The sequence below is a fragment of the Gopherus evgoodei genome, chromosome 6, assembly GCF_007399415.2.
Source record: "Gopherus evgoodei ecotype Sinaloan lineage chromosome 6, rGopEvg1_v1.p, whole genome shotgun sequence".
Taxonomy (NCBI): Eukaryota; Metazoa; Chordata; order Testudines; family Testudinidae; genus Gopherus; species Gopherus evgoodei.
Window position 1 is genome coordinate 45903384 of NC_044327.1, and position 14634 is coordinate 45918017.

A 14634-nucleotide genomic window follows, 5' to 3' on the forward strand; every position below is an offset into this window, starting at 1 on the left:
CTGATGATATGCTCAGCGTCCAAAAAGAAATGCCTCATAGCTGACAATAAGCATTTCCTGTCTTCAACTGATTGTGTTTGCTTTGTTTCACTCTGGTGGTTGCACTTCAGTGGTGGGTGAAGCAATCCTGCTATATATGTCCATATGCTGGCAAATATGATTTTCATTGATGTCCATGGGAGTCAGGATTTATCTCAGAGTTTCATTTTTCAAATTTGCAAAGGACTTTAAAAGCCTCATGGATGAAATATACTGTATACGTTAATGATCAGTATTGGTGTTGTGTGATAAATATCTGTGTCATCTCTGCTTTAATTTAACCGCTGATCCCACAAGAGGACAGAGCTGATTCTGCACAGTTGTTTGTGAGAGGCCTGAGAAGAGACTGTTATTAAGTATGGGCGGGATGGGGCAGGGCAGGCTACACACAGGAAATACTGATATATTTATATTTACTGAGTTGTTTTAATTAACAGCTGAAAACCATAAATCTGTTTGTTTTTGTTGTTTATTTCTTCCTTTTTTCAATGGGCAAAACCTAGCATTTAGTAAATATCTGAACCAGATTTCTGACACATTTTGTCCTTTGGGAATCTGGTATTTCAAGCTATTTGATCATTGTAATATAAGAATGACATCATTTCAAAACTTGAAAAAACATGTACTGTAGTGGTTACTGGTTATACAGCAGAGCCCTGTTTATCAGATCCAGTTGGAACCAGGGCCAGATCAGATGATCAAAAATTCAGATAATCCGGAGAATGGGGAAGTGTGAGGCTGCAGTGCCGTCTAGCGGCCACAGGAGAGATCACCCACTTCTGAATGTGTGTGCACTGGTTGTTCAGTTAATATGGAGAGCCAGATAATGGAAGGTCGGATAAACAGGGTTCTACTGTATTTTTTTTTTATGTCAGAGAGGATTACAGCAGGGGATTGAGAATCAGGACTTGGGGGGGGGGGTTATTTGCATCTAAAATATCAACCCTACTTGCTGTGACCCAGGCAAATCACCACTCTGTGCTTCAGGTCACCCCATCTGTAAAATTGGTACAAGTGGACTTATTTACCTTACAGACCATTGTGAGTCTTAATAATGTATGCTTGTAAAGCATTTCAACAACCTTAAATAGAAGGTGTACTATACTTCCAATGCCATTTTTAATTATAAACACTTTTGTTTTACACTTACTCTTAAACAAAAATTGATGATTCTAAGCTGCAGAAGGGCAGATGGGAAAGGGATGGAAACATGGATCTAATGCCGTCAACCTCAAATGGGGCAAATCCAGACTTGGCACAAGCAGGTGAAACTTTATTGACTTTGATAGAGTTCTGCATACTTACACTAGGTCTGAATTTGACCCACAGTGCATGTTCTTGCCATATTTGTACACAGGCAAAACTCCCACTGAATTAAATGGGAGTTTAGACAAAGGGCAAGATCCCACCCTGGATGGCCCCAGGCCTGTAGAGAGCACAGGCCACATGGCATTTGGAGCACCAGGAGGAATTCTGGATGAGTCAGGAGGGAAAGTGAAAGTAAAAGAGTGAATTGTGCAATAATAAATGTGAGTATGGAATGAACGAGGAGGGAAAGTAAGTCTGTGGAGAGGGATAAGGACTGTAAGGGCAGACAGAATGTTGATGGCAGCAGAACAAATGGGGAATGAATAGAACAGGGAGAGATTCTGTTTATGGGCCAGATCCTCAGCTGGTGTAAAGCAGCTACGCCAATTTACATTAGCTGAGGATGGGACACAGAGATGTTGCCCTTGAAGTAATTTCTTCTACACACAGAGAAGCAGCACCATTGGTCCACACCCAGCAGTGTGTGAACAAATGCAGAAGAGGAACAGGGCCCTGGCATGCCTCTCACCTCACCTTTCAGACAGTAGTACCTGTGAGGCTGCTAGTAAGGATCAGAGACTACGTTCCCCAGTACGATTCTGGCCAGCCCTGCCCAGGGACATGTGGGGCTAGTCATAATGGGATCCTGAAAGGATCAGGCCAGTAGTGATTTGCCAGAGGGCTGCCCAGAGAATTATGGCAGTGGCGGGGATGGATAGTGATGCTGCCATAAATGATATTGCGGTGGCACTGACCTCTGTTTATAGTCAGGTTTTTAACAGTTAAAGTTTAATTGCATATAGGGAGATGATTCTTCCCCTGCACTTGACAGTTATATCAGCAGCTCACTGGAGGGATTTACACTGCTCCAAAATGCACTGCAAGAAATGATTTGGCGCTTGCCAAAATACAGTGGAATTAGTCTACTCTGAGACAACCCCCCATCAGTCAATCAATTGAGATTTTAGATTTGAGCAAAGAGGATTGTTTTATGTATGTTTAGTTAAATGAAGATGATCCTCAGCCCTTGCACACTGTCAGACTGCTAATGGCCTTCTGCATTGTCAGCCATACAGAGATATTGGAGGGATGACTGTGGAGAGAAATAACGGTTAGCTATTGGCGAGTATGTGTGCGGTGTGGCATGGGCTGCATGGGCCTTTGTTTGTTTGTTTGTTTGTTTGTTTGTTTGTTTGTTTGTTTGTTTGTTTGTTTCAGGGTCTGTCAGGAATCTTGGGGGGAGGGAGAGAAATTTTATTTGCTAGTACAAATGCTAACGTGTAATGAAACTGCAATAGTTTTCTAAAACCAGACCAGATGTGCCCGAGGACACAATGAAATTGCAATGACTTTTCCTCACCAGTGCTGTCACCCACTGAGTCAAAATAGGACGACTAACAAGCAATTAGTTTGTCACCTGCTTTAAAGAGCTCTGCTGACACTGCAGAATTACATTCCATTTATAGCAGCATATCCTTGCATTGATTTGAAAGAGTTTGTATTTCACAATGGTTGGGGGCTTTTATTTATTTTGCTGATGTCTATTTTTTGTTGATCATGCTCTTGTCCCTTAAAACTTGGAGTTTCCTGTCTTTCCTTCTGACCTCCATTTGACTCATCTGCACTACTCTGTGAAGTGCTGTAGTGACACTGGATCATGGTAACAATCGCTTTTCTAGGTATTCATTCCTGTATTCGGAGATACTATTTCAAACCATTTTATGCATCCACTCCAAGTTTGCAGGTACCCGCTCTGTACTTACATTTAATATACATTTTTGTTTTGTTTATTATAAACAAGAAAATAAGCAAGGAAGGTCAGCGTCTCACAGTTTCAGGAATAAGCAAACAGGAATTTGTTTTAAATATAATGCCATTCCAACCTAATCAGAGATTTGCAGGATTGATGCAGTGACTCTGGTGAAATCCTTACTGCATTGAGTTCCATGGGTGTTATGTCATTGACTTCACTGGGACCAGAATTTCACACTCTATAAGAACTTCTCTTCCCCACCTGTACAGGCCACTAAAGAACAAGTCAGAATTGTAGACCCATGTTCAGAAGAGCACAGGGGCTGTTACTGAATTGTTCACGCTTTCTCAGGCGCACCTGCCCCAAAAAGGGTGGGAAGGATCAGAAATTATTCAGAGCTGTAGCAGCTAATCTGGCTGGCCATGCAGTGGGGCATATACAACACTCTAAGGGTATGTCTACACAGCAAACAACAACCCAAAGCTGGCCTGTGCCAGCTGACTCAGGTTTGCAGGACGAAGGGCTGTTTCATTGCTGTGTAGACTTCCGGTCTCGAGCTGGAGTCTGAGCTCCAGGACCCTCCTACTCCCGCAGTGTTCTATAGCGTGGGCTTTGGCCCAAGCCTGGAAACCTACACAGCAATAAAACAGCTTCACAGCCTGAGCCCCGCAAGCCCAAGCTGGCTGGCAGGGGCCAGCCACGTTTTTCTTTGCTGTGTAGACATACTCTACAAGGGGTGTCACTAATTCCTCCTGCCCTTGAGCCCTGAGGAGCTTCCACTGGCAGGATGTAGCTCTGCACCTCCATCTACCAAAGGCTCCATGCTAATAGTATAATCTAGTGTTTAATACAACAACAACAACAACAATAATATTTAATAATAATAAATCTGTCAGGTGACATGGTTTCTCTTTCCATCTCTGGCTTGACTTTGGTGAGTCACTTAAAAGCAATCTGCAAAGGCCAAAAAACAGGGCTTGGGCCATTTTTTGTTTCTTTTGATGTTTAAAGAGGGCCAGGAAGACTTTTGTTAAAAAAAAAATTGTTTTTCACCCCTTGATATTTTTCATTTGACATTCAGGTTTTATCTAGCCTAGTTGTGACTGGAGAACTAGTGAAACGATATCACAACTCAGTGAAACAATATCAGATGAGCAAGGGGGAATGGGAGCAATTTTTAAATACAACTGTAGAATTACTTAGGGTTTTGCTTTGTCTATTTGTTTTGTGTTAACACCGATTTAACTCCAATGGTAAATGAGCACACTGGACAAAGGAGGTCCTTGTTAAAGATTCAGTACTGCTACCCTTTCAGTTAATGTGTGAGAATTCAGTACCCTTCTGAGACCTCAAGGAAGTTTTCCAGCAATGATAAAGATGACCAGACTTGACATTCTTGATATTTCTGTGGTAAAAATCAAACAGATTTTAAAAACTCAACAACTCTCTACATCATAGAAAAAACAATAAAAAATAAAATCCCATTCAAAAAATCCTTTGCAGGTCATCTTTATCCTTGAAAATCCTATTATTCTTGGCAAATACTGTAAGAATGGGTCAGATTCTGATCTCAGATATATAGGTCTAAATCCAGAGCAACACCCTTAAAGTCAGTGGAGTTAAATTGGTGAAACAGAGACCAGAATCTGGCCCAGTTATATACAGCTATTCCTTAGCATATGAGCCTAGCATTGTACAGTGTTCAGTTCCTGGCAACTGCCCATTATATGCTTTCTGGTGACTCAACATGCAAACTGTTTGTTAAAGATAATGCTAGTAAAATAATCACCCAAGGGTGATCTCACCAAGCTTATTTCCAGGACAAAGTGCGTGTTTGTAAAGAGAATTAACGTATGATAGCAGGATGCTAAAAAAAGACAAAGTTGGGGTTTATATTTATTTGAGCTATAACTAGCCAGGCTAACACCAGAGCCCAAATGTTTACAGCAAGGGACAGATGTCTCTCTATTTGCAAATGGCAGTAGTGGCAGACACCTCTCTACTGTCAGTACACAGCTGTTTACCCATGGGGGTGAGTTTGGTGGAGGCTGCACAGAGGAAAAGCAAGAAAGAGTTGTGAGTCAAGCAGCTTGTCAAGGCATCCTCGTAGGTGTGTGTATTGAATTGTCACAGTTTGAAGGCTTTTTATTAGCTGCTATTTCAGCATCTAATGCTCAAATGAAATTATCTCCTTCCCTATAAGGTGTTTTCAGCTTTGTTCCTCCGTCATAGCCCAACGTACTCATTGCATTGTTTGAAGAACTAGAGGGTGACAGAGGGTTCTGATAGCCCTGGAGTATGCACACCAGTGTGCAGATGGTTTCAAATAACTGATGATAATCCTATATACTGTAAATCATGGGCCAGCTACATCAGTGCAAATCTGGAGTATCTCCCTTAAAATCAATATAGTTACTCTGGTTTTACACTTGTATGACGAAGACCAGAATTTGCCCCAGAAGATGTTAGATGATTATTGTGAGCTTTCAGGAGGCCACCACTATGACTGTTATTAGGACTATATATGCAACAGAGTAGAGACATATCCTGGTGGCCAGGTTTAGAGCTGGCACACTTGGGCACAGATCCCTTGCCATTCATGGAGCTGCACTTGCTTGTTCCAGGGCTGAATTTGGTATTGGATCTCTATTCATTCACAGATGTGGTCATTTCTCAAACACTGGTTCACATGTCAGCTTTGCATGGGTTGAACAGGTTCATAGACTTGGTTTTTATTCCTGTTTCCATCTGTTCTCCATTTACACAGACCATACATATTATATCCTAGGAGGAGAGCCCAAGACTCTTTTGCAGAGAGCTTCTCTCTTTTTGCCTCGTAATCCTGACTGAACACAGTTGGCTAGAGGAAGGAGTGTCACATGCCCAAAGCCTTTAATGTGCTATACCTAACAATGGCAGGCCATGACAGTACATATATCCTCCATGTACAGAGATATTATGGATGCTAAAGTCAGAGAACACAATAATAAACTCATCTCTGTCTGGGCTTGTGTTGATCATCTGAGTTTGACCTATTGTATATAGAGAGATCTAGGTTTTGTTGCAGACTTGTCATTTCAGGAGCTTAAAAATTCTATCACACAATTCCTTTGATTTAAAAAGGAAGAGAAACTATAGACAGACATCTGTGAGACTGATACAATACACAACTGATTTTGAATGAGTAATTCCGATGTGTATGCAGTATTTTAGAAGACACATCACATTTTCAAAACCATTTATAAAATTGCACATGCAAAATGTGCAAGCTGACCCACTGCAAATGTAATCCTGCATTTGCACATATGAAATAGGGAATGTTGTGTTTGAGTGGTACCTGTCTGCAGTTATTCATTTTTGTGCACAAAGTGGATTTTGTGCACAGACAAACATGCATTTTGTGGGTACAATTTAGGCAGGTAGAGCCAAATCCATCCTTGGTGTAATTCCATTGTTTTCACTGGACAATTCCATTATCTTCATTTCACTTCAGGGATGCATTTGGCATTTGTTTTGTTTAATTCTGAGACCACTAGCTCATTGTGTACTTGAATGTTGGAATCAAACTCTAATTTTACTGGCTTCTATTTTGCTTAAGAACTCTTTAAAAAAAAAGTAGAGGGGTGGCAGAGAGAAAAATAGGGTGAAATATAGGGCTGAGTAATAAACATAAAATTCTAAAGCAATTTTGGCAAATACAGTGGGCCTGATTCAGCTTCCAGGTATTTGATTTTCCATTGGAGTTGTGTGCCTAAGTGCCTTCTGTGTCTTTGAAATCTGTGTCTCCCCCTATACTAGGTTTACGCTAGAGGTGGTTGTCCATGAGGGACCATAGTGGCTCAGTTATGCAGAGACAGCATTCTTGGAAGATATCCTGTAGCCAGGAAAAGGGGGAGGCATGACACACCCAAACTACAATTCCTATGAGGCACTGCAGGCAAATACGGAGACTAATATTGGCTCAACCCAAGGAAATGTTTATATAATATTTGGGAATGTAAAATAATTTTGTTTTGATCAAAAATGTCAAAACATTGTGACCTTCCCAAATTGAAAAATTTTGGATTTTTTTTCATCCACTATAAGTTTTGATATTTCTACTTTTTGTTCCAATTTTGTTTGAAAACAAATGTCAAAAATCAGAATTTCCCAAGGGACATAGATCTGGTTTTTATCAGTTCTGTTTTGTACCATTGTAATACCATAGCTTCCAATGAAGCTACGGCCAGCTGACACAAATAAGAGAAGAATCAGACCCAGCACGTACAGTGTGTAGGACATCCACCTGGGATTCTTAGAACAGATGTCCATTTACTTAGAATATATTTTTTTAAAACGCATTTACAAAATTAAATCATCCTTTAAAAAAAAAAAAAAAAGCACTCATGTGAGTCTAAACTGGAGCAAAGCAATGATTCACAACCTGAAATTAGTTCTGTGAACCCTAGAACTGGAGAGGCTTGGTAAATCCTGATCAGAAAGTCTGACTGCTGCCAGTAAACAGGAGCCGGATCCTGGGAGATCCTCAGCTCCTATTTAAGCCCTCAGCATCTGACAGGACTTGGATCAGAAATCTTCCTACCACAAACCAAAACTTGCTGCACATTAGTTTATAAACATAAGAGAAGAAGCTGATTTGATAGTCTGCTTATTGAAGACAATGGAAGTTTTACACTGATTTCAGTAGGGCCAGAATTTCACCCAAGGTCTTTCAAAGCAAATTTTCATCAATATTTACTTCTCATTCTGTAGACATAAACTGCTATGAGTAGTGACTCCCATGGTACCTGTTCCTGACAGAGTACAGATAGAGAAAACTTAGATCTGCATGCACCCCACTTACAGCATTTTGTAATTGTGGGGATCGGCAAAAGAAAGATACTGTACAGGAATGTATGTACTTACTCCTATAAGCATTCATTTGGGCTAGCCATCTGGAAAATGACAGAACTTAGGGGGTTAACAGTCAGTTGTTCACTTTGTGTGTTGTACAGCATGGAAAAAAATCTGGGAACAGCGTGATAATAAAATCCATTCCTGAGGGATCAGAACTTTCTGAGCCTTTCCACCAGAGTCAGGAACTAGAATTAGCTCATCACTACTGCAGAACACTGATGCACCTTGTGGGAAATTGGCATTGCCTTCCAAATAAAGTGGACACTGCAAAGAAAGGCCACCCAGAGGGATCAGGAGGAAAGGGAGATTTCTTTTGAGAGGTGGTCACTGAGCAGCTCTCAACAGAATCTCCATTAGCCTCCAACAGGGGGGCTTTTTTATGCAAATAGCCTCTCTCCCTGAAATAGGGAAAAAGGTTGCTAGGCAGTTTTCCTAAACAAACATTTTTCCCGGTCCAAGGACAATGGGGACATTTCTGCTAATAGAAGTGAGGAAGTGTGGAAAAGGAACAGTGATGATTAAACTGAAATATAATACATAAAGGGGATGGCTGGAGGTGGTGAAGGGACCGTGTCAGCTAGTAACAGAGAAAAAGCCTGCAATTCTGACTCTGTAGATTAATACATGAGTACAAAAAAGCTATTGACAGAGGAAGCAGAGGGTTTGTTATATATAACAAGGCTTATGCCTCTTTACTGTATCAATTTTTGGCTCACTGGAAGAGCAGGAGCCTTGTAACAACCCCCTGCTTCTTATCTGGTGGGACTATACCTGGCAAAATAAGTCACGAGTACCCAAATTGCATGTAAATAGGGCCTACTACCTCAGTTTCCCCTATGCATTTCTCGGGTGTCTAGGGGGGTGTGATTGTCTTGGGTGTCTAAGCCAGTGTGATGTTGTCTGCACAGAGAATGGCCGACACCCTGTCTCCTGGCAACTGATGGCCTGGTCCCCTCCTCTGCAAAGGTGCCAACTGAAGGTGTTGGAGAACAAAGAGATCAGGTGACCTCCTGGCCCGGGAAAGAGACAAAGGCGAGAGGAGGGGCTGGAGAGTTTTCAGTTTGGAGCTGGCTGGAAAAATGGAGGGGAGCCCAAATGGGGCTCTGGCCTCCCTGGCCCCCCAAGATGGACCAGACTGAGGGGATCCTGTGGTCTGTACCTGCAAGACCTGTCTTGGACTGTGTTCCTGTCGTCTAAATAAACCACCTGTTTTTCTGGCTGGCTGAGAGTCATGGTGAATCGCAGGAAGCCGGGCGTGCAGGGCCTTGTCTCCCCCAAACTCTGTGACAAACCTATATGAAATTTGATTTACAGCCAGGCTATGCGCCTATGTTCCAGTTCAACTAACATTGAGCCCAATTCTGAACCACTGAAGTCAATTGCAGTTTTGCCATTTCAGTTGGCCTGGGGGTGCAGGCCAACTGAAATGTTAACACAGAGGTACCAGCCCTGAGAGATCATGCAAGTGAAGCATCTCAAAAGATTTCCTTACTAAATAATGCAACTTTGTGCTGCTCTCTGATGAGACATAAATATTATCTTTTCAGTTTTCTAACTATTCCCCCAGGTATGTTTGTGTGGGTCAAAAGTTTAACATGCTAAGTAGATTAACTTTCACTTTATGTTTATGGAGACATAACACTGCTAGGGCTCCCTTTGCTGAGGGCTCTAGTTAGCTTTTAAACTGTATTTTAACTCTTGATGTCACCCAGAAGGATTCCTTTTTAACCTACTGTGGCATTTTTAACCTGTTTGTGAAAGTAGTAAGGAAAAACAGATTTGAAAATGGTTTTGCTCCTGGAACCGTTTTCAAACCTATGTTCTTATATGTATTACTGGGCCAGGAACCACATGAAACTGAATTGCATCTGAGCTAGAGAGATGGGGAATCATATGAAGTCAGAAATGTTTTGAGACTAATCTCCTTTCAGAGAATTATGGCTGCACCATCATTTCAGAATTGTGTCATGAGCACACTAAGGCCCGTGTCAATTCTACAGTGGGAAACTGAACAATAGCTGACAAGAGTTTTCAGCAGTATGTATTCTGTTAGTGCTAAAATTGTATAACTGATAGTGTGGATAGGATCAAACCATCTTCAGCCCCATTATAGAAAACATTCTTCTTGACAGCTGTGTGCTGCCAATTTTTTCAACAAAGGATTCCTACATTATTGTCACCCACTCAAAAGTCATGAGAAAGGCACCTCCAAAATCATTGGATTGGCTTAAAAATCATGAATATATTTTGGAATCCCTCCCCACCCCCTTCTCTTTCTTGAGCCATAACTAGAAATGCCTTTTTTTAAAATGCAAGTTAAGATTCTCCCTGAAGGTACATCTACGCTGCAAAGAAAGACCCATGACAGTGAGTGTCAGAGCCCCAGGCTTGTGGGGCTAACGCTATGATGCTAAAAATAGTGTAGCTGTTCCCACTCAGGCTGGATGGAGCTCAGGGAGCTCTGAACCCCGGTGAACAGAGTGAATCTTAGAGGCCAGGCTCCAGCCCTAGAGGGAAGTCTGCACTGCTGTTTTTAACACTGTAGTGTGAGCCCCGTGAGCCCAAGACAGTTGAACCAGGCTCTGAGATTCACTGCTGCTGGGTTGTTGTTGTTGTTTTCTGTAGTGTAGCAGTAGTTGCCAACCCTCAAGGATTGTCCTGGAGTCTCGAGGAATGTAAGATTGATCTTTAATTAAAGATTATGTCAGATAATGAAATCTCCAGGAATATGTCCACCCAAAATTGGCATCCTTAGTGTAGGCCTACCCATAGTCACACAACTCTAGGAACAGGGGCTTTAGGAAAAACATTGTGAGATTCATGATTATATAGTGAGTGTTGGTAATCTGCTCAAATGGACATTTTGTGAATCTCTTTAACAACACCATTCATACTCACGAAACAAACAACATATTATTTTTAGATAGTAAAGGGACTTTTGAAGATAAATGGACCTTGGAGCTGAAACAGTTTAAAATGCAAAATATTTACTATGATCTCACTTTACATATTGAAAATGAATATGATGTGTAGCCTTACAGCTCCTGGTAAAGGGCAAAAAGAGTCATGTATATTCTCATAGGGTAATCCTGGCCAATGTTGAAGTCAATGGCAAAACTCCCACTGACTTCAGTGGACTAGGATTTCAACCATAGACCCTGTGAATCACAAAATTTTGTTTTTGATGGTATTAGTTCTGTCTACAACTGTGAGTTTAATAGATACATTTAAGGGAGAAAAAAATCTGCTTCAGCCTGTGGTAAAATCTCCATGCTCCAGGACCCACACACTTGCAGAGGGAGGGGGAAGAGACACTGGGGAGCATATTCATGTATTTTCCCATTTTAAACGCAAACACTTTCCCACAACCAACTAGGAAGGGAGACAGTCTCTCAACAGCCCCATGAGGCAAAAAAAAAAAAAAAAAAAAAAAAAAAAAAAAAAGCAGCTTTGCTGGAAACAATTAAATTTTCTTTCTGAAAATCTCCACTAGAATCAATCAGGTTGAAGTTTGCAATTGTTTCACAGACAGTTTACAAACAGGAAATGAAGCAACATGCATCAAATAAATGATTGTTTACATATTATTTGCCCATATCTCTGTACTATCGACCTTTCTTAGGATTCTGCTTAAGTACACAAAGTAAAATGCAATATTGTCTTAACAATACATCTCTTTCTGCAAAATGGTTCAGCAGATGCTTTTCGTGATTTTCTTGGTGCCTATATTATTTTGTAAAGGGCAGGTGATGTGCTGAGTTATCTTCCAGAGTTTGTTCTGTTTAAAGTTCTTTTGCAGTAGTTCATATGATGAGATTTAGTCGAGTGTAACCAGTTGATGATCTCTCTTTAGAAGATTTTTTTGCTAGTGAGTTAGATGAGAGGCAGGGTCCTGAATTTCTGGCATTATATCATATGCATGAACTGTTTGTTTTTTGGATTTTTCAAGCAACATTTTAAATCATCTTTAGCACAAGTAGACATAAAGAAAAAGATAGATCAGAACAGATATAAATATTTCATTTCACAGTATGGCAGAATAGCTTGTCTTATCTGCTACCTTTTAAAGTATCAGTAAAAAAGAGAGATTTCTGGGAGCCTTTTTATTTTGAGTGTTTAGGCCAGGTCAATCTCCCATATCCATTTTGACTTCCTCATATATTCTAGAGCCAAACTCTTGTGCCACAGAGGACCTTTATTGGAGAAGAGAATCTAGTGCTGAGAAAGTCTTTGGGAGAATCATATTTATGTTATAGGAAAGCCAGTGCACAGAGAACAAAATGGAAGGCCAGCATGAGGCCTAAACACAATTTATGTCTACAAAATAAGGCTTGAATGGATTTTAAATGTTGCCTGGGCTTTATGTTGTCCCTCTGCAGAGGGGTAAATTTCACCCAGAATGAATGGCAGGAGACCAATGTAACAACTCCTACTATTTGTGTACACTCACACGTGCATACAGACAAAACTATACTCTATTAATCATGTTTGTAAAAATTGAGTTTTAAAAAACAAATGTTTGTGTGGTAGTTTTGAGCTGGAATAAATGGTCAATTTGGATCTGAGCGGCTTTGCATATTCCTCCATCCCTTGCATTATTAAACCTACTGCTTTATGTCTTTGTTGCCTTTATGATGTACAAGGACAAAGAACGACAAAGGGGAAAGTGACGGTTGTATAACAGATACAACTATATTAAGTGCACTAAAAAACTTTAATGCAAATTTAAGATTGCACCGTTAAAACCACAGAAAGATAGGAAACACACAGCAGTGTTTACTCAGTTATAATGCAGATCCTGAGATATAATCTAGGTTATGCACAGTAATATATTAATGTACAAATTTAATCAGAAAAAAACAAATAAATATGCTATATGCAACACATCTGAGTTAACTTTTTTTTGGAATTTTAATTAATACCTTTTTCTGAATTTTTTTGATTCTAACTAGTCAGTCTTAATCTTGCATTATTTTACATTTAATTTCATAGGAGTTTTTTAAATAAAAGCAGTACAAATAAAAAGAAAGGGGAAAAAAATCTGGATAATTTTGGTTTACAGAATATATTGACTCCTTATTCACCATCCATTCAGCTTCTGTTGATTAATAGCTTCACGTTATATTTTCAGTTCATTTCGCATCCAGATATTTGGGTACAAATGCAAAACTTGTCCTACTTATCAAATCTTCTGAGTATTTTTTTTCTGCTGCATCAGATTATTTTGCACAGTCCGACTGGTACCTGAAAGAGCATTTTTAAAAGGCTGTGACTGCATTGTTTTAAAACTCTAAAAAGATTTGATTCAGGTGTGGGTCATATTTGGGAGCAGTTTCAAAAGTGCGTAAAGTGTTTTATCTGAATCAGTTTCCTCCATCTTTAGTTCTGAAATGGATACTTGAATGAGACCTTTTAAAATTTGGGGGAAACATTCCCTACTTATCAGTCTGTCCACCACTCTGAACAGTTCTGTTCGACAAAATCTTATGACGAAAAATAATTTCTTAGCTTTCACTAGAGCAGCTGGTGCCCTGGTCTTCAAATCCTTGTTTGACTCTCAACTCAGACGCTAGACCTTGCTGCTTACATCTTGTACCTGATACTCTGGGAGAGTTGGGATCTAGTTTTGGATCCCAACAGTGTAGCTGGAACCTATCTATAATATTGTTATGTTTCTTCCTAACTAGGGTCAGACACAGCAAATATTGTTTGGTCCTTATCTTTTTCCACTCTCCCTGATATATCATAAATATTGTAAATTCAATGTAAAATGTCCAAAGATGAAAACACGTAAGAAAGCTCTTCTTATACTCTGTCTGTATCTCACTTCTGGTTTCTTCACCTTATCATTTCTTTCAAAAAAGGGGAAGATTAAATTTGATTTTTTTGTCCATTCCCTCCGTGAAAGATGTGCATGGCTTCCACCCGAGACGGGGTCGGCATAATTCCCGCTAGCTCAGCTAGGGAGAGTTCTCTTTCCACTCACCTCACAGAGATGCTGCCACAATAAACTGAGACTGCTTTTAATCTTATTCAAAAGGTTGAGTTCACCTCTTCTTACCACACTCAGAAAAGCTATCCTGTCTGAAGTCACGAGGCAGGCATTTACCTTGAAGTTTGCCTCATAATTTCATCATCTTTCCTAGTTCTCAGACTTGGAGCAGTTTGAATTCCAACTCAGGTCAGGTGCCTGATTTCCTGCATTTCTCTGGGTATATGTTTTAGGACCAGTCTTCATTGCAAACGTCACAGGGGAATTTCAGGGAACTTGAGAACCAAGCTTCATAACCTCGAGGTGGTGGTGGTATATTTGTACCAGGATTGAAATCCCAGTGAGGAGCTCTCTTCAGCTTTAATTTTAATTACATAGAGATACTCCCTTGCCTTTTGCGGAGCAACTACCCAGAGTTAAAAGGAATCTGGAGACTGCTGGGCATAGGCAGGTTAAATTATAGTTATTACCAGACAGCTATTTAAAGATCAATGATGACTAGCCTCTGAATAGCAAATCTCCCACCCCCCATGAAAAACAAACAAAACAAAATGTTTGCTGTTATTCCAAAGTTTCGCTAGCATTCAGCTAATAATTTGCAAGATCCAATGCTTCACTCCACTGCTCTTTCTTCTACTTAAAAAAT

General features: G+C 40.3%; 1 protein-coding gene across 2 annotated transcripts in view; it reads left to right on the top strand.

The window, feature by feature from the left end:
• Nucleotides 1–14634, top strand: part of NTRK2 (neurotrophic receptor tyrosine kinase 2) — a 271563-nt gene that overhangs the window by 218217 nt on the left and 38712 nt on the right. The window lies entirely within an intron of this gene.